Source organism: Lolium perenne, chromosome 5 (genome assembly GCF_019359855.2).
Source record: "Lolium perenne isolate Kyuss_39 chromosome 5, Kyuss_2.0, whole genome shotgun sequence".
In the NCBI taxonomy this organism is placed as follows: domain Eukaryota; kingdom Viridiplantae; phylum Streptophyta; class Magnoliopsida; order Poales; family Poaceae; genus Lolium; species Lolium perenne.
The window spans coordinates 244,923,418-244,945,158 of NC_067248.2; positions in this window are offsets into that span (position 1 = coordinate 244,923,418).

Below are 21,741 nucleotides of genomic sequence, written 5' to 3' on the forward strand. Positions count from 1 at the left end.
CTTGCAGGTGGAGTTGGATGATCGATGTTCTGTTAAGGAGGCGAAGTTTCCTCCACATCAGACTGAGCATCCGAAACAACTAAAGTACGCGACATACTCGTACGAGCAGCCACGTCAATAGGTGGATTTTCTTCCTCGTCATCACTGCAATAAAACGTCAACAATATAAGGAAAAATGACGACAAGTATTGTTTAAGATAAACAACAAAGAATAATAAGGACTTACGAGCTGACAAGGGCATCAGAGAAAGGGTCGAAAGCTTTCTTCCCTTCGGAAGGACCAACTTCTTCGGCTTTGGAGGTGCCGGAATCTTCGACTTCATTCTTCTTCCTCTTGTTCTTTGGAGAAACAGTAGGAGGAAGGGAATGTGCCGAGGCAGTGGCCTTAGAGTCGGTTTCTTTTTCAGAGGATACCGCAGATTTTCGAGAACCTGCGGCTTCACTCTCAGGGCGAGAAGTACCCTGGTTGTCGTCGGTGACAACGACCCGTTCTTCAACTTCTCCACCTTCAGGAAGGGGAGGAAGAGAAACAAGATCTGGATACAAAAAAGAAGAATGTCGACAAGAAAGCTATACGCAGGATGTCAACAAAAAAAGGGTAGTCGATAAAAATAGTTCATACGAGAATTACCTCAGGGAGCGGGTTGGTGGCGCTATACGGCTTTATGCGACAAGACGAGGGGACAGGATCTTTCTTGTTGAGGGAGGAGATTTTTCGGACAAGTTTTTCTAAATCTTTGACCGACAAATCCGCTGACAAGCGATCCGCATCTTCGTTGCCAGCATACTTCCAGAGGGGATTTTTGCGAGCTTGCAGAGGCTGCACTCTAATCCTAAGGAAATACGCCGTGATTTGGATACCTGACAACTCTTGGCCACGAGTATTTTTAAGTTCGTGGATGCGAGTCATCAGTGCCTCTGTCGCCGCTTTTTCTTCAGCTGTAGCTTCTGCATCCCAGGATCGGCGGCGACAGATTTTTTCGGCTCCTGATACGTCCAAAACGTATCTACTTTCCCGAACACTTTTGCTATTGTTTTGCCTCTAATTTGATTATTTTGGATACAACTAACACGGACTAACGCTGTTTTCAGCAGAACTGTTCTGGTGTATCGTTTTTGTGCAGAAATCCAACTTTCAGGAAAATCCTCGGAATTTATGCGAAAGGTCTTATTTTTCCAGAAGATTGACGGAGCCAGAAGGGCGAGCCAGGTGGAGGCCCGAGGGCCCCACACACTAGGGTGGCGCGGCCTAGGAGGGGGGCGCGCGGCCCTAGCGTGTGGCCCCCTCGGCCGGCCTCCGACGCCCTCCTTTGGACTACTTAACGCCTTCGACCTAGAAACGCACGGAGAGAAGTCGAAGTCGCCAGAAACCCTCCAGAACGCCGCAACATCGCGAAACTCCGTCTCGGGACCAGAAACTCCGTTCTGGCACTCCGCCGGGACGGGGAATTGGAGGAGATCATCGCCATCATCACCACCGACGCCTCTCCATCGACCAGCAATGTTTCCCCCATCCATGTGTGAGTAATTCCCCCGCTGTAGGCTGAAGGGGATGGTAGGGATTGGATGAGATTGGTCATGTAATAGCATAAGATTGTTAGGGCATAGTGCCTAGTGTCCGTAATTGGTACTTTGATGATATTGTTGCAACTTGTTATGCTTAATGCTTGTCACTAGGGCCCGAGTGCCATGATCTCAGATCTGAACATGTTATTATTTCATCATGATATGCATTATTTTATGATCTTACCTGCAAGTTGTATACACATGTTGCTGTCCGGAACCAAAGGCCCCGAAGTGACAGAAATCGGGACAACCGGAGGGGATGGCGGTGATGTGAGGATCACATGTGTTCACGGAGTGTTAATGCTTTGCTCCGGTACTCTATTAAAAGGAGTACCTTAATTTCCAGTAGATTCCCTAGAGGCTCGGCTGCCACCGGCTGGTAGGACAAAAGATGTTGTGCAAGTTTCTCATTGCGAGCACGTACAACTATATACGGAACACATGCCTATGGATTGCTTTGTACTTGGACACCGTTTTATTATTATCTGCAAATGCCCTGCTTTGATTGTTACATGAGTTTCTCTCATCCATGCAACGCCCGTCATCCATCCCTGTGCCTACAGTATTTTAATCCTGCTGTTTACTATAATCACTACTGCTGTCTCTGTTACTCTGCTGCTGTTATTTCACTACTGCTACTGCTATAAACTGTTACTACTGATAAACTCTTGCGAGCAAGTCTGTTTCCAGGTGCAGCTGAATTGACAACTCCGCTGTTAAGGCTTTCAAGTATTCTTTGTCTCCCCTTGTGTCGAATCAATAAATTGGGTTTTACTTCCCTCGAAGACTGTTGCGATCCCCTATACTTGTGGGTCATCAAGACTATTTTCTGGCGCCGTTGCCGGGGAGCATAGCTTTATTTGGAAGTTCACTTGGATTGATATTGTTCGCTGCAAATTCTCCATCATGGGTAAATCTCGCGATCCTAAAGTCGCCATATTACCATCCACTACAAGAAAAGGTACAACTCTGAGTACCTCTGCTGCTCTTGATTCACCATCTGTGATAAGCCAACTTGTTTCACCACCACAAGCTGCACATGCTGGTACTTCTGCTGAATCTGAAAACTCTTATAATATTGATAATGTTTCTGCTGTGCTTGATGATAGTGGTTCATTGGGATCTTTTCTAGATGCTACAATTGCTAGGTCTAGACAAATTGAAAATACTGAAACTCCTGATGAAAATGCTGCTACACCTTTTAGTTCACCTGAGTCTGTTGATTATTCTAGTGATGATCCTGATGAGGATTATGTGGAGCTTAATGATGATTTTATTGATAAATGCAATGCCATTACTGATGCAAGAAAAATTAAAAAGTTTCTCGCACAACGTACTATTAGATATAAGTTATCTCATGATCCTAAATTTGCCACATCTCCTATAAACATTAAGGATAAAGATTATGATTTTTCTCTTGATCTATCTCATATAGCTATTGTTGAGAAAACACCCTTTTGTGGTACTGAAAAAGAAAGTGCTGTAGAACATATGATTGAGCTGTCTACTCTGAGTAGCTTGTTTTCTGATGATATCAAGATGCGTACTTATTTTGTTGCTATAAATTTTCCTTTCTCATTAAAGGATGATGCTAAAACTTGGTATAATAATTTGCCTCCTGGTTCTATTAAAAGTCCAACTGATTTGCGTGATGTTTTCTTTCGAAAATACTTTCCTGCTAGTGCTCAACATATTGCTTTGCAGAGAATTTATAATTTTGACCAGGAAGATGGAGAGAAATTGCCTGAAGCTTGGGCAAGATTTTGCTCTCTTATCAGAGCTCGACCTGAACACGATCTGGAAAAGAATGATCTACTTGATATATTTTATAGTGGACTAACCATTGAGTCTAGGGCATATTTGGATAGTTGTGCTGGTTGTGTTTTCAGGAAAAGAACTCCAGACGAAGCTGAAGAATTATTGGCTAAAATAGGCCGGAATCATGATGATTGGACTACACCTGAACCAACCCCGACACCAATATTGAAGAATAGGGGTTTAATTAAATTAAATGATGAAGATATGAGGGAAGCCAAGAAGTCTCTTAAGGAGAAAGGTATTAAATCCGAAGATGTGAAAAACTTACCTCCCATAGAAGATTTATGCGAGATAATTCCCCCTTCATCCATGATTGAGGTAAACTCCCTTCAACGCTTTACTAGGGAAGATATTCCGTATTCAAAACCTCCTGCTCAATGCTTAGATGAGTTTGATAATTATATTGTTAAGCAAGAAAATTTTAATATGAGAGTAGAGAATCATTTAATGGAAAATTCTCAAGCTATTAGTGAATTACATGGTATTGTGGAGAGAACCTCCAATGATGTTAAGATGATTGTTAAACATTTTCATATGATTCAAACTCAAATTGATTAACTCACTAAAGTGCAAAATGACTTGTTGAAAAATAATTCTAAAGAAAAACATGCTTATGAAGTAACAACTAGAGGCGGTGTTTCTACTCAGGATCCTCTATATCCTGAGGGGCATCCCAAAAGAGTTGAACAAGATTCTCAACGAACTAAAGAAATTAGTGCACCTTCAAAGAAAAATAAGAAGAAACATAAAAATATTGTAGAATCCTCTGAACCTGTTAATGATCCTAATAGTATTTCTATTTCTGATGCTGAAACTGAAAGTGGTAATGAACATGATACAGATAATGATAAGAATGATGCTTCTGATAAAGAAGAAGTTGAAGATGAACCTGAAAAGCATGCTAAAAATAAAAAGTATACTAAAGAAGATTTTATTGCTAAGAAACATGGTAATGAAAGAGAACCATGGGTTCAAAAGCAAATGCCTTTTCCTGCTAAGAAATTAAAATCAAAGGAAGAAGTACACTATAATAAATTTTGCGATTGGATGAAACCTTTATTCTTGCAAATCCCTTTGACTGATGATATTAAATTGCCTCCTTATTCAAAGTATATGAAAGATATTGTTACTAACAAAAGGAAAATTCCTAATTAGGAGATTTCCACTATGCTTGCTAATTACTCTTTCAATGGTAAAGTTCCAAAGAAGTTGGGTGACCCAGGTATACCTACCATTCCTTGTTCTATTAAGAATAATTATGTTAGAACTGCTCTATGTGATTTGGGAGCAGGTGTTAGTGTTATGCCTTTTTCTCTTTACAAGAGACTTTACTTAGATAAGTTGATACCTACTGATATATCTTTGCAAATGGCTGATAAATCTACTGCTATTCCTGTTGGTATATGTGAGGATGTTCCTGTTCAAGTTACTACTAACTGCTTGATATTAACTGATTTTGTTGTGTTGGAAATGCCTGAAGATGATAATATGTCTATTATTCTTGGGAGACCTTTTCTTAACACCGCAGGGGCTGTTATTGATTGCAATAAAGGGAAAGTTACTTTCAATGTCGATGATAAGGAACATACCGTCTATTTCCCCAAGAGGATTGATAAAGTATGTGGAGTTAATACCATTTCTAATGTGAGAACTATCAAAGTTGGAACTATTGATTGTCCTATATATGAGCCTAAAGAAAGACATCAAAATCTTATGATTGGATCCATATCAATTCAATACAAGGTAACATGATTGATTTGAGGTTTATTTCTTCATATGTTATGTAAAATTTATTTGGTGGCAAGACTTGATCAACCTTGTTAACAAATTCATTTTATATGCATAGAGGAGTTAAACAACATCACTTTCTTCCTCCACTTGTTCTACTTGCTGTAGCACTTTTGTTTTGCAAAGTTCTTAGTTGTATAGAAATTTCAAAAAAAATTCCTGCCTAGTAATAATAAAATTAATACCCATAAATGTGCATTTTTCAAAGTTTTCAAAAATTCACAAAAATTATACCATTGGTCCTATTTTTCGAAGACGCACCTGGGAGCACCTGGGGATGACCAGTGGGGCACCCCAGGGTGGCACCCCACAGGCTGGCGTGGCCAGCAAGGGGGGCGCGCCACCCTGGCGTGTGGGCCCCCCTTTACCCCACCACTTCATCTCTTCCTCCCATTCTCTTCTCTCTCCCGAAAAAGCTCGCACCAGTTTCCTCTCACTCGCGTTTCTGCTCAAGAGCTCAAGATTTCTCGATCTCTTTGCTCAGCCCAGATTTCTGTCTGAAATTCGGCACATTTGCTCCTTGGTATATGACTCCTCCGATTATCCAAGTAGAATTTTGTTTGGTTGAGTATATCTTGAATATTTTGCTGCTGTAGGTAACATGTTTAGTGAGCTTGCATGATTGTTCTAAGTGGTAGAAACTAGTTTAGATACATGATTAGTACTCTAGCAAGTTCCTATAGTAGTTTCCCTCAGTTATATGTCACCAAATCAAATTTTATAATGTTTGTTGAAAAATTTCAGAAAATGGAATGGAATAGACATCAACTAAACCAACAAGAATTGGAAGTGCAACAAGTTATGAGAGTTCACCGGGAAGAGGGAGTATACCCCTCTTACTACCCATGCACTGAGTTTATGAGAAGCGCGGGAATCTTGGGAGATGTTCAGAATCTAATTTCTTGTGCAGGGTTGGATGATTTTGTTGACGGAGAACCATGCCAATATGCAAAATTGACTATGTATGTTGTGCAGGACTTTGAATTCAATTGGTCTCAATCTAACCCCATGGTTCGGTACAAAATTTATAATAAAACTGTCAACTTGCCTTTCAATGATTTTTGTGCAGCCATTAGAGTGCCGCAATGGGGATCGTGCGAGAAGATGAGGGGATCGCCGCAAGAGCTCTTGAATCTCTACAAGATGATTTGTCATGGAAGAAGCTTCTCAGAGGATGGTGGTAAAATTAGTAGTATTCAACTCCCAGCTATTCGTTACTTTGCTTATTTCATCACCAAGTGCGTTCTTGCTAGAAAGAATAGAAGTAAGTTATCTATCCAGGATTTATCCTTTCTAGCTGCTGCATTACAAGGTGATAGGACTTATAATTTGGGAGCTTTGATAGCCTATAGACTTGCTACTAACCGTGAGAAGGGAGGAATTTGTGGAGGTCTCATTGCTTCTCGTTTGTTGGCTATGCATGGTGTAGCACCTCACCATCTTGATATTCAACTTCCCATAGAGAGACTTGACATAGTCTCCATGATTAAACATGAATTTGTTTCTGACTCATCTAATTTGAGTAACCTGTCCTACAAGATAACATTTTACAAGAAAACTTGGAGAACAACTAAGAAAACTGAAAAACTAGTAGGATTGCCTGCACCTGTTCTGTTTAACTTTGACTCCAGGAAGGATTGGTCAGTCACAGGAGGTGAACTGAATGCATACTTGGGGGGAGATGACCATCATGCAAGAGGCAGCATGGAGGAGGCCGAGGAACACCTCGACTCGTCATCCGATGCAGCAAGTTCTTCGCATCAACATTTTGGGCATGTGGAGCCTTCACCCTTTTCTGCTGCACCGGGACCTTATTATGACTACGCCATGTATGATCCACCGGCGTGGAATCCTGACCCTCGCTGGGGTTGATCTCCACTTAGGCCAAAAGCCTAAGCTTGGGGGGAGGCATACCGGCATCACTCATTCTTTGCATATTATGGTTGCTGGGTACTTGTATATACTTGTTTAGTTTCTTTAAGTGGTTTTCTAATGAGAGGAAGATGATATTTGGGGAAGTGCTGCCTGAAAACAGATTCTGGACTGTTACCATAAAAATTCTCAAAAACAGCCAGGCGTTATTTTGCGAAGCCAATTTTTGTGCATGTTCCCCAGGTTGTTATCTAACTTTCATTAGTTGAACACTTTTTGAGCTGGGCAGCGGAAGAATTTCTTAAAAATCGATTACTGTACTGCTGTCAAGTTTGACGAATTCCTGCTGCTTTGTGCTTATGTGACTTTTCTAGTTTTCATTTTCTAGTTTTTGCTTTGTTTCTTTCCTAAAACACAAAAAGACCAAAAATATTTCTGTTGTTTCTCTTCGCCATTTTCTTATTTTGGTTTCTTGCTTTTATTTTGCTTTATTTGCTATCGTTGGTTTGCTATAAGAAAATCCAAAAAGATTTTACTTTGTTTGCTTGTTTCCTTTTGTTCTTGTTTCCAATTCGAAAACACCAAAAATATTTCTTGTTCTTCTTTGGTTTTGTAAAGTTCATTATGAGTTCAATGGTCTTCGGTGGCTGGAGCGTGGTTTTCATTCCATATTATTCAAGCTACACAAGTGAAAGGCAATAATGACGATCTAGGACAATTCGACTGTGGTGAGAGGCTGGTATGAACTCTATTTTTTTCATTTTTGTACATATACTCATCCATGTGAGCATGCTTAGTTGGTTCATGTGAGGTATATGTCATTTAAGAAAGTCTAGTAGTTCATGATCTCTCATGATTAGCACCAATTTATTAATATGGGTAGCATGTCATGGATATTTGCTTGCATTGTTTTATTCATAAATAGGTATGACATTGTGGTATCCTCCTCTGAATAATTCATTTGAATTGACTTGGCACATGCTCACGCATGCATATGACTGAACAAAAGTCAACTAAGCCTCGATGATTTAGTTTGCTTCAGAGTTCTTGTATCACTTTTATGCCTCAGTTAATTTATTTTGCCGCAAGCATGATTATGACAGTTACTGCTCTCTTGATTGTCGCTTCCCAGTCTATTGCTAGCCTTCACTTGTACTGAGCGGGAACGCTGCTCGTGCTTCCAAACCACTGAAAACCAAGTTATTCCAAAGTGTCCACCATAAATACCTATGCATGGCATTTCAAACCATTCCAAGTAAATTCTCATGCGCTACCTTTAAAACCTTCAAAATGCTTCTCAATTTGTGTCAATGTTTTATAGCTCATGAGGAAGTATGTGGTGTTTATCTTTCGAACTTGTCATTTACTTTTGACAGACTTTCATAATAAGAGCTGGCAACGGGGTGCCCAGCCCCAAATTAATCAAACCAAATTCTCTTCACATGTTTTGCCCTGATTCATCAGTAAGCAACTTAATTTTGCAAATAGACACTTGATACGTCTCAAACGTATCTATAATTTCTTACGTTCCATGCTACTTTTATGATGATACTCACATGTTTTATACACATTATATGTCATTATTATGCATTTTCCGGCACTAACCTATTAACGAGATGCCGAAGAGCCGGTTGCTGTTTTCTGCTGTTTTTGGTTTCAGAAATCCTAGTAAGGAAATATTCTCGGAATTGGACGAAATCAACGCCCAGGGTCCTATTTTTCCACGAAGCTTCCAGAAGTCCGAGGGAGAGACGAAGTGGGGCCACGAGGTGGCCACACCACCAGCGGCGGGGCGCGGGCCCTGGCCGCGCCGGCCGTGGTGTGGGCCTCGGCGGCCCCTCGACCTATCTCCTCCGCCTACTTATAGCCCTCGTCGAGAAACCCCCAGTACCGAGAGCCACGATACGAGAAAACATACTGAGACGCCGCCGCCGCCAATCCCATCTCGGGGGATTCTGGAGATCACCTCCGGCACCCTGCCGGAGAGGGGAATCATCTCCCAGAGGACTCTACACCGCCATGGTCGCCTCCAGATTGATGTGTGAGTAGTTCACCCCTGGACTACGGGTCCATAGCAGTAGCTAGATGGTTGTCTTCTCCCCATTGTGCTTCATTGTCTGATCTTGTGAGCTGCCTATCATGATCAAGATCATCTATTTGTAATGCTACATGTGTGTTTGTTGGGATCCGATGAATAGAGAATACTATGTTATGTTGATTATCAATTTATCTATGTGTTGTTTATGATCTTGCATGCTCTCCGTTGCTAGTAGAGGCTCTGGCCAAGTCATTGCTTGTAACTCCAAGAGGGAGTATTTATGCTCGATAGTGGGTTCATGTCTCCGTGAATCTGGGGGAGTGACAAAGAACCTCTAAGATTATGGATGTGCTGTTGCCACTAGGGATAAAACATTGATGCTATGTTCGAGGATATAGTTATTGATTACATTACGCACCATACTTAATGCAATTGTCTGTTGTTTACAACTTAATACCGGAAGGGGTTCGGATGATAACCTGAAAGTGGATTTTTTAGGCATAGATGCATGCTGGATAGCGGTCTATGTACTTTGTCGTAATGCCCAATTAAATCTCACAATACTCATCATGTCATGTATGTGCATTGTCATGCCCTCTCTATTTGTCAATTGCCCAACTGTAATTTGTTTACCCAATATGCTATTTCTTATGGGAGAGACACCTCTAGTGAACTGTGGACCCCGGTCCATTCTTTTACATCGAATACAATCCCATCGCAATATCGTTTTCTACTGTTTTCTGCAAACAATCATCATCCACACTATACATCTAATCCTTTGTTACAGCAAGCCGGTGAGATTGACAACCTCACTGTTTCGTTGGGGCAAAGTACTTTGGTTGTGTTGTGCAGGTTCCACGTTGGCGCCGGAATCCCTGGTGTTGCGCCGCACTACATCCCGCCGCCATCAACCTTCAACGTGCTTCTTGGCTCCTACTGGTTCGATAAACCTTGGTTTCTTACTGAGGGAAAACCTGCTGCTATACGACATCATACCTTCCTCTTGGGGTTCCCAACGAACGTGTGAGTTACACGCCATCAAGCAGTTTTTCTGGCGCCGTTGCCGGGGAGATCAAGACACGCTGCAAGGGGAGTCTCCACAATCCAATCTCTTTACTTTGTTTTTGTCTTGCTTTATTTTATTTACTATTTTGTTTGCTGCACTAAATCAAAACAAAAAAAAATTAGTTGCTAGTTTTACTTTATTTACTATCTTGTTTGCTATATCAAAAACACAAAAAAATTAGTTACTTGCATTTACTTTATCTAGTTTACTTTATTTACCATTACTAAAATGAGTAATCCTGAAGTTGAAGTTCGTTCGTTTAAACAACAAGGGGGAGAATGTTTAAAAGATGCTTGGTATAGAATTAGTGATGCTCATAATAGGTGCACTAAGAAACACTCCACTATTATCCTACTCAGGAATTTTTATGTCGGTATATCTAGTTGGAATAGGTATGTTCTTGATACTCTTTCGGGGGGTAATTTCCTAGGTACTCCTGCTTTAGAAGCTAGTTGCATCATTGAGAGTCTAGTTGGAATACCACCTGTTAATGAAACTAAAAGCGAAATCTCTCTTGAGGATGTTATGAAAAAATTGGAAACCATAGAGAAAAATTTTCCAAGTGTTGAAACTAAATTGGAAATATTACTTGATAAAACTGATGAACTTGATAAATCCTTAGAAGGAATTGATGAAAGAATTAGTGTTCTAGGAACTTGTGTTGTCCATGATAATCAAATCAATAGGATTAGAGAACTTGAAGAAGCTATGGGAACCTTGGGTTCAACTTTTCCTTCTCTTAAGTATAAGGAGAAAGCTTATGTGGGTAAGGAACAAAAATTTATGTATGTCTCTAAGGTGCCTAAACCAAAAAAATATTATTATAGGCCTAAAATTAACAAAGCCCTTAGTACCACTACAGATGGGGAAGCTAATGATATCAATGCTTCATCTCTTGATAATACTTGATACACACTTTCTGCGCCTAGCTGAAAGGCGTTAAAGAAAAGCGCTTATGGGAGACAACCCATGGTTTTACTACAGTATTTTTGTTTTATATTTGAGTCTTGAAAGTTGTTTACTACTGTAGCAACCTCTCCTTATCTTAGTTTTATTGCATTGTTGTGCCAAGTAAAGTCTCTAATAAAAGTATGATACTAGATTTGGATTACTGCGCAGAAACAGTTTTCTTTGCTGTCACGAATATGGGGCTAATTCTCTGTAGGAAACTCAGAAAATTATGCCAATTTACGTGAGTGATCCTCAGATATGTACGCAACTTTCATTAGTTTTAAGTTTTTTCATTTGAGCAAGTCTGGTGCCTGTTAGAAATTCGTCTTTACGAACTGTTCTGTTTTGACAGATTCTGCCTTTTATTTTGCATTGCCTGTTTTGTCATGCTTGATGGATTTCTTTATTCCATTGACTTTCAGTAGCTTTGTGCAATGCCCAGAAGTATAAAGAATGATTGTGTCACCTCTGAATATGTGAATTTTAATTGTGCACTAACCCTCTAATGAGTTGCTTTAAGTTTGGTGTGGAGGAAGTTTTCAAGGATCAAGAGAGGAGGATGATATACACCATGATCAAGGAGAGTGAAAGCTCTAAGCTTGGGGATGCCCCGGTGGTTCACCCCAGCATATATCAAGAAGACTCAAGCGTCTAAGCTTGGGGATGCCCAAGGCATCCCCTTCTTCATCGACAACATTATCAGGTTCCTCCCCTGAAACTATATTTTTATTCCGTCACATCTTATGTACTTTGCTTGGAGCGTCTGTTTGTTTTTGTTTTGTTTGAATGAAATGGATCCTAGCATTCATTGTGTGGGAGAGAGACACGCTCCGCTGTTGCATATGGACAAATATGTCCTTAGCTTTACTCATAGTATTCATGGCGAAGTTTCTTCTTCGTTAAATTGTTATATGGTTGGAATTGGAAAATGATATATATGTGGTAATTGGTATAACATATTGAATAATGTGATACTTGGCAATTGTTGTGCTCATGTTTAAGCTCTTGCATCATATACTTTGCACCTATTAATGAAGAAGTACATAGAGCATGCTAAAATCTGATTTGCATGTTTGGTTTCTCTAAGGTCTAGATAATTTCTAGTATTGAGTTTGAACAACAAGGAAGACGGTATAGAGTCTTATAATGTTTACAATATATCTTTTATGTGAGTTTTGCTGTACCAGTTCATCCTTGTGTTTGTTTCAAATAACCTTGCTAGCCTAAACCTTGTATCGAGAGGGAATACTTCTCATGCATCCAAAATCCTTGAGCCAACCACTATGCCATTTGTGTCCACCATTGACATAGGCATCCCCAATGGGCCTGCCGAAGATAGTACCCGGAGTTTACTGAAGGCCCAATACTCGAAGAACAGGAAGACTTGGAAAGCCCAAGATATTATTATGGAAAGATAGAGTTGTAATAGGAAGTGTCAAACTGTAATCTTGCGGGACGGGTTAGAAACCCTCCCGGACTCTGTAAACTTGTGTATCAAGAATCCCTCGGCTCCAACTTGTATATAAGGGGGAGTCGAGGGACGAAGAGATCATTGAATCATTGTTGAGCGAACCTTAGTCTTATTTCGTCGAGTACTTTTCGGCTGATAACCTTCGAGATCTACTTGCCCTCTACATTACACGAAACCCTAGTCTACTATTCGTAGGCATTGACAAGTTGATACCTTGTCAATTGGCGCCGACCGTGGGGTTTAGAGGAGACAAGGAGCTGATCTCGATGGCACGTTCAGAATCGTCGACTTCATCGGCAGCAAGCAACATCATGGATAGAGGTAAACAGATCGAAACTGGTCTCGTTGATTTTGTGCCTCACCCGCCCTCCCGTTTGGATGCATATACATATCCGGAGGAGCCCATGGAGATGACGTTCGGGAGGTTCCACTTTCGCGTCGGGAAGGAAGGAAGTTACCGTCTTGAAGTTCCAACCTTCCCGAGGTTTCCAGTGGAGCATACTGAATCTTCGAGCTCGGCGTCATCGATCGAGTCAGGCGACGAAGAAACATCTTCGCCACGCTTTGTCGGCATCAATGCAAGCGAAACACTCGCCAAGATCTTCAGTGACATGTCTTTCGAGTCGTCTGCGGACTCCTATATAAGCAGCGATTCTGAAAGCGTCGACAGCTTCGACTTCATCGACAAATCTATCACCATTGGAAAGGTCTTCACCAATCTCTATGATGGTGTCACCGAATCCAGCAAGGCGCAGAATTCAAAATATCATCAAGTCTACGTCATCGGAGAAGCAAGTCGTGACCAGGATGAAACGTCGGAGGCTTTCGACGATTTGGGAAACCCATACGTCGATCCCTCTGACTTAAGGCGAGGATTGGGCAACAAATACGTCGGGCCTACACCACGTATGAGAGTTCAGTTGCCGCAAACAGCGTGGGACAGAGCCGCAAGAGCTATGGATGGTTCAGAACCAATGGCGACAACCGCCACGGTCGAAGAATTGCAAGCATACCAATGCAGACTTGCTCGAGCTGGAAGAGAACTAGAAAAACAAACAGAGGTCCTGAACAAAAGAAGGGAGGCAGCTTCTGCGTCAAGCAGGCGAAGGGCAGACCTCAGTCGACAATCAGGAACTTCGGGAGATAGTCACAGAGAAGCTCGGAACAGGGCAAGGTCAAGGTTGCAAAACATACCTGAAGCAGAAAGAGAAAATCTAGTTCAAAACCTCGACATGTCCTTTATGTCGATAGACACAAGAGGAAATATTATTCCCAAAACACTAGAAGCTGGGTACATGGCGACACAAGCTTATATCCTCGCATCCAGGCCACCTCCTGGAGATCCAAGGGAAGCACTGTACAACATGGCCATGGCAGGTGTTGGAGCCATGGGAGCAGCGTTTGCATCAACGCCTCCTGAAGGATCAGCAAGGCAAAATAGTCCACGACCTGCGGTTGTAGCAGCAGCTCCCAAGAGAACAGGCGACGCAAGGGACGCAGAAACCCAGGCAAGGGTAGACAGGGCACGACAACAGAGAAGGGAACATCGACACTCTCCAGACCTAGCTGAGGAGGATATGTGCGGATTACCATGCTTTACCAGAAGGGTCCGAAAAACTCGTGTACCATCAGGGTTTAAGCTACCCGACAATTTCAAAAAATTCGACGGATTACAGGATCCCGAGGATTGGTTGGTAGATTACCTCGAGACAGTAAAGTTAATCGGTGGTACAAGGGCGATGGCAATGCAGAGTATTCAGGTGCACTTGAGTGGAGCCGCAAGATCTTGGATAAAAAAGCTTCCAGCAGGCTCCATCGACAACTGGACTGATTTCGAGGAGATATTCATCAAGAATTTCCGGTCCACCTGCAAAAAGCCTGCAACACTCGAGGAATTGAGATCATGTCGACAAAAACATGATGAATCAATGAGAAAGTATATCCAAAGATGGAATATTATCAAAAACTCGGCAGAAAACATATCTGACGAGAGAGTCATAGACGCGTTCGTTGCAGGAGTCCGGCGAGGAGATTTCGTGGAGGATCTGGGAAGAACCAACCCAAGAACAGTGTCAGCATTGATGGAGATAGCAAACAAGTGGGCAGATGGTGAAGACGCTGTGCACAATAAGCGACACAGGTCACCAGAGGATGACCGCAGCCGAAACTATCAAGGCAGGCGAAGATTTTCTCGATTCTCGAGTTATGATCCACCTGGCCAAATTTCGGCTGGGTTTCGGTCAGGCACTGGAGGAGGCAATAGAGATAATTATCAACGAAGCAACGAGCAGCGAAGCGACAACAGAGATGATTCACGAAATAGCAGACCAAATAATGGACCTCGGAGGCCCTTTGTGACCCCTGAGGATATGATGAACGGCCCATGCCAGATGCACTTTTTCGTCGACAACAATGGGGTAAGGCAGTCAGGACATCTACAGAAAGATTGTCGGAACTTCCAAGCAATGATGAGGGTCGCCGCGCAAGCTCATGCTCAGGCAGCAAGTCGAAATCCCCAAGGACCTAGGAGTGAGATCCACCTACCACCCCCTCCCGCAATTACGGAAGAAAATCGGCACCAGCTCAGAATTGCGGCAGCACCAGCACCACCACCATATGTCGATCCCAACTCACATGGAGCGGTCTCGATGATTCAGAAAGGAAGACCATCCAATAGAGCTCAGAAGGTAATCTCGCGACAGGTGTTCATGGCAGAGAAGATGCCTCCACCAACAGTCGAGTACCTCAATTGGTCAGGACAGGACATCGGTTTCACAATTGCGGATCACCCCCAGCAAGTTCCTCGACCAGGGCAGTCAGCACTTATTCTGCCCGCAGTAATTGCAGGATTCGATGTGTCCCGAGTTTTCATCGACGGAGGAAGCAGCCTAAACCTTATGTATGCAGATACACTAAGGAAGATGAACATATCCTTGGCAAACCTCAAGCCAACGGATACACGTTTTCACGGCATCACACCAGACAAGCCAAGTTACCCATTGGGGAAGATCAATCTCGACGTTCAGTTTGGTACCCGAGAAAACTACAGGATCGAGAGGTTGGAGTTCGAAGTCGTGGATTTTTCATCACAGTACCATGCTCTGTTGGGACGCCCAGCATACGCTAGATTCATGGCAGTACCACACTACACATACCTGTTGTGGAGGATGCCCGGACCAAAGGGGCCAATCACGATCAAAGGAAGCTTTTCGCTTGCCGATAAATGCGATAAAGATTTCCATCGACTATCAGAAACCTTCGGGATGCAGGCAGAGTATATGGAGTCCAAGCTCACGACAGACTATGATGTACTACCAGATGTAGGGAGGCCTAGCAAGGACTCAACCTTCAACACAGCAAAGGATTCCAAGGAAGTACAGATCCACCCAACAGACCCGAAGAAAACGACGTCCATCGCAAATAACATGGACCTCGCATAGGAAAGCGCGCTCGTCGAGTTCCTCCGTGAGCACTGGAAAATCTTCGCATGGTGTCCAGCTGACATGCCAGGAGTACCCAGGGAACTTGCCGAGCACCACCTTCACTTGGATCCAATCGCGAAACCAATCCGACAACCTTTGCGGCGTTTTTCGGAACCAAACCGCAAGGCTATGCTGTCAGAAATCAACAGACTCAGAGAAGCAGGTTTTATCAAAGAAATACATACAGAGGCCACATGGGTAGCTAACCCAGTGTTGGTGCCGAAGAAAAACACGAAGGTCCTTCGCATGTGCGTCGACTTCACGTGTCTCAATAAACATTGTCCAAAGGATCACTTTCCCCTCCCAAGGATCGATCAAATCATCGATTCCACGGCAGGATGCGAACGTCTTTCCTTCCTGGATGCTTATTCTGGTTATAACCAGATTAGATTGAAAGAAGATGACGAAGTGAAAACAGCATTCATCACCCCTTATGGCGTGTTCTGCTATCGAACAATGCCCTTCGGGTTGAAAAATGCAGGAGCAACGTACCAGCGGATGATGCAGAAGTGCCTAGCAGAGCAAATAGGAAAAAATGTACAAGTATACATTGACGATGTCGTCATAACATCCAAAAAAGGCGACACCCTAATTGAGGACCTGAAGGAAACTTTCGATAACCTCGACAAGTTTTGCCTTAAGCTGAACCCGACAAAGTGCTCTTTCGGCGTTCCTGCAGGAGAACTCCTCGGGTTCCTAGTATCAGCAAGAGGGATTGAAGCAAACCCCGAGAAAATACAGGCCATCGTAACAATGAGGAAGCCAACAAAGTTAAAAGAAGTACAGCAGTTGACCGGGCGAGTCGCAGCTTTAAGCAGATTCATCGCCAGGCTAGGAGAAAAGGCGCTACCATTTTACGCCTTGATCAAACAGGGAGACAAGTTCCAGTGGAACGAAGAAGCGGACAGAGCTTTCGAGGACCTTAAGCGTAAGATCTCGACACCACCAATCTTGGTGGCGCCAAAGGAGAAGGAGCCACTGTTGCTCTATATCGCGGCCACACCCCAGGTGGTAAGCACGGTACTTGTCGTCGAAAGGGAGGAAGAAGGAAAACTCCATGGAGTACAAAGGCCAGTATACTTCGTCAGCGAAGTTTTATCGCCTTCAAAACAGAGGTACCCTCAGTACCAAAAGCTAGCATATGGAGTGTTCACAACCGCACGAAAATTGCGGCACTATTTTTCGGCACACCCGATCATAGTGGTCAATGAGGCTCCTTTGTCAAACATACTCAACAATCCAGAAGCTACAGGTCGTGTCTCCCTTTGGGGAATAGAACTTTCCCCTCGGGACATCACATATGAAAAAAGAAAGGCAATCAAATCGCAGATCTTACCAGACTTCATCGCAGAGTGGATGGAGCTGCAAAATACAGGACCACCGGATTTATCGAGAACTTGGACCATGAACTTCGACGGGTCCAAGAGATTGGAAGGAGCTGGTGCAGGCGTGATACTGATATCACCTGAAGGCGACAAGTTAAAATACGTCCTGAGGATGACGTTTCCAAACGCGTCCAACAATGAGGCAGAATACGAAGCCCTCATACACGGGATGAAGATGGCGAAAGCCTGCGGCGCAACTCGACTAAAATTTTTTGGCGACTCGCAGTTGGTAGCTCAACAAGTCATGAACCAATGCGACGCAGTCAACGATAGTATGATAGCATACAAGGAAGTCTACAACGAGCTCGAGAAGCTGTTCGACGGATGCGAAGTAAATCATATCAGCAGATTGAGCAATGATGAAGCCGACGTTCTTGCAAACATCGGGTCGCAATGCCTCGCAGTCCCGCCAGGCGTATTTTGGGAAGAAATAGCAGAGAGATCTACGAAGTCGACAAAACCGAAAAAGAAGGAGAAGAAACCCACGGGGGCTACCAATGAAGAGCAGGAGGAGGAAGAAGAGGATCAGGACTTGGTCATGATGATACAGGTACCATGGATGCAAACGTACATAGCATACATCATGAAAAAAGAAATACCCGAAGATCCAGTTGAAGCGAGGCGAGTTATTCGACGATCAAAAGCTTTTACTGTGATCAAAGGGGAGCTATACAAGCGAAGTATTTCGGGAGTACTACAAAGGTGCGTTACACCCGAAGAAGGAAGGCTGATCCTGAAAGATGTACACGAAGGAATTTGCGGTCACCACGCGAGTAGCCGAGCCATTGCTGCAAAAGTCTTTCGAGCTGGATTTTACTGGGTGACAGCGATAGAGGACGCAAAGGAGATAGTACGAACCTGCGATGCGTGCCAGAGGTTCGCCGCGAAACCTCACTCTCCAGCAGCAGAACTGATGCCAATACCCTTGTCTTGGCCTTTTGCTCAATGGGGCCTTGATATGGTGGGCAAGTTACACAAGTCTTGGCCAGGAGGAAAAGAGTATATGCTGGTAGCTGTCGACAAATTCACAAAGTGGATAGAAGCGAAGCCGATAAACTCACCAGACGGGGCATCCGCAGTTAAATTCGTAAAAAGTCTCGTCTTCAGGTTTGGAGTGCCTCACAGCATCGTCACGGACAACGGCAGTAACTTCACATCCAATGAGTTCAAGGATTATTGCAAAGAAGTGGGTATCAAGCTAAACTTTGCGTCGGTTGCACACCCGCAAACCAACGGTCAAGTCGAGAAAGCCAACGGAGTAATCTGCAACGGCATCAAGAAACGCTTACTAGGGCCACTGGAAAAAGCTCGATATACCTGGCCAGAGGAGCTGCCCAGCGTATTATGGAGCATACGAACAACACCAAACACAGCGACACAAGAAACTCCGTTTTTCTTGGTTCATGGAGCAGAAGCAGTGTTACCAATCGAGGTAGAGCACGATTCTCCACGAGTCGTAGAATACGATGAAGAGGTGTCGAGAAAAGCGTTAGAAGATGACGTCGATGCACTTGACGAGGCTAGAGATGAAGTCCTCTCTCGAGTAACTAAATATCAGCAGGACCTAAAGAATTATCATAGTCGACGTTTACGGCCAAGATCCTTTCAGGTGGGAGATCTGGTCCTTCGGCTCACGCAAAAAAGTCATGAAAAGCTCGAGTCACCATGGCTTGGACCTTACATCATCACAGAAGTAATTGGAGGAGGAGCGTACAGGATAAAGGATAAGAAGACAGGAGTGGAGGAGCCAAATCCCTGGAACGTGGCGCAGCTCAGGCGGTTCTACGCCTAGAGTCGAAATATAGTCCTCGTAAAGCTTCAATGTACTGAAACGCCCGCGAGTTTTCAGACGCACTCTTTTCCTTTTTCGGGGCACCGAGTGGGGCCGGGAAAGGTTTTTAATGAGGCGGGCTCGCGGTGCTGCAATATAATAAAGATAGTTGAGACATACGCTTCTTCGGCAGGCTCGGGGGCTTATGCCTCTGACTTGCACAATATATTCTCCACAATATTTTCGCCTTGGTATAAAATACCACGCGAAATAAACGTTCCCCACAATATTTTCGCCTTGGTATAAAATACCTCGCGAAATAAACGAAGACAAAAATATCAATCAAAAAAGGCACGGGGGCTAACACCCGCAAATATAGCATGCTCATTACAAATTCCGACGCTTTGGTTTAAAAACCTCGCGCATACAATAAATAAAGTCGACACCAAGATACTTGAAGTATCAACGAAGAAAGAACAGTTTATTCGCTGAACAATATAGAAAGTGATCTCAATACACACAAGAACTCTGAGAAAAAAATCAAGGAAAAAATTAATGACGACCTAGTATGTTATCTATGTTCAGTCGATTTGAAGAGCGAGTACTATGTTCAGCATAGCTGCCCTTTACGAAGAATTCGGAGTCCATCCGAAGAAGCTCATCCATCATATCTTCGGCAACGGGAGTCACATGATCATCAATTTTTCCAACGTCCCTTTTCTTCTTCGCCATCTTGGCCAAACACTTGGAAACAATTTGGCTCATGTCAAATTTGGGATGGCAGATCTTAATCATCATCATAGCAAATCTAGCGCCAGCAGAAAGTTGTGCCCGAACAAATCCATGGATTTTAGGAGCATCTCGAAATTTCTCCATCAAACCGAGAAGTGTATCAGGTGCTTCGTTGCGAGGAAACATCGTCTTGTAAACAAGCGACAAGGTCCTAGTGCAGAAGTCCAAGAAGTCGCGAATCTGGGAGGCGCGGTCCTGAAACCTGACAATTTGTCGGGTCCGTTCTGGGGTAGCCCAGAACAAAGAACCATGGTCAAGGGAAAGGTTAACAAGGAGGTTAGTCCTAGCATTTACCCTTTCCTCTTCAGCAGCAGAGTCAAGAAAGGAACCTATCAAAGAAACAGTGTATGAGCTTTAAAGACAGAAGAAATGGCGAAAGGACAGAAGGCGCCGTGAACATCTAAAGAGTGGCAGCAAACATACCCGACATATCTGCGCTGGCCTCATTCATCAACTCCAGCATAAGATTTTCTCGAGCGGTCGCTTTTCCAACTTCAGCAAGGGCGGTCTCCTTAGCATCCAAGGCTTCTTGAGCTTGTTGAAGTGCAGTCTTCTCGGCTTCTAATGCTTTGCGAGACTGCTCCATCATCACAAGCGTTTGTCTCTTCGCATACTGAAGCTGCTACCGAAGATCATCCAATTCTCGCGACAAGGAACCTTCGACAGGCTCAGCATCAGCAAGATTTTTCCTCAAGCAAGAAGGAGAAGGCAAAACATCGAGAGGAGCAGGAGACGGAGTATAGTTATCAAACACCAACTGAAAGTTAACAGAGAGTCGACATCAATCAACAGGAAAGACAGGATTTTCATTGATTGTTCATCATATTTACAAGGCATTACAGGTGGAGCTAGTGAGATAGGTGTCGCCAAAAAGCTACTTCGGCGACAGCATCAAAATAATAAAGAAAAAATAAAAGAAGAAGCTTTCGACTAGACCTCCGGCCTTGATGAGCTGGGAGTCGGAGCTGGCTTGATCCCGAGATAAGCCAGGATTTTCTTCGCATTGGGCTTGGCTGCCTTGATCAACGAACGCCATTTCGTTTGTTCTATTTGCTCGGTGGCGCCAACTTTCGTCCAGTCAATAGTTTGTTGGCTGTCCGCGACCAAGGCAACAGTGCTCTCGACAGCAACCTTCATATTCTCCTGGCGCATCTTCAGTCCAAGATCTTCCGATGAATCAAATTCTTTGGCAAGAGCAAGAAACATTTTGGGTTCCTCTTTCCTGGGGAAGAAGTAAGGGAACAGCTTCGAGAAACCCGCATCAGCATGTTCCATGCCCTCGCGAGCTTCAGTTCCGTGGAACTCCAGGATAGAAAGAGCGTCTAGGAGAGGATCATTATCGGGATCTTCAAGCTCAAATTCTTGATGCGTCTTGGCTGCCGAGGACAACAAATGTTGGTTGACAGCAGGAAGGAAAAATTAATCATAAAAAAGAAAAATATAGAAGGTTACGGTAAAATTACCGACAAAGCGCCGATTCTGCGCGAGTAAGCGCTTGGTGATTGCCTTTTCGCGAGCAGCTTGGGAGGCCTTGTGTTCATTTAAAGCAGCTTCGGCATCAGCCAGCCTCTTCTGCAAATCTTCGACACCAGAAGCTTTGGCTATGGCCTCCTCAGCCTCTGCTTTAGCTCGGCTAGCATCAAGATCAGCCTTCTTGCGAGCCATTTCACTCTGCTCTAGCTTCTGAGCAAGAGCGTCGGCAAGCTTGTTGGCTTCAGCAAGTTTTTCTGCCACAATAGTC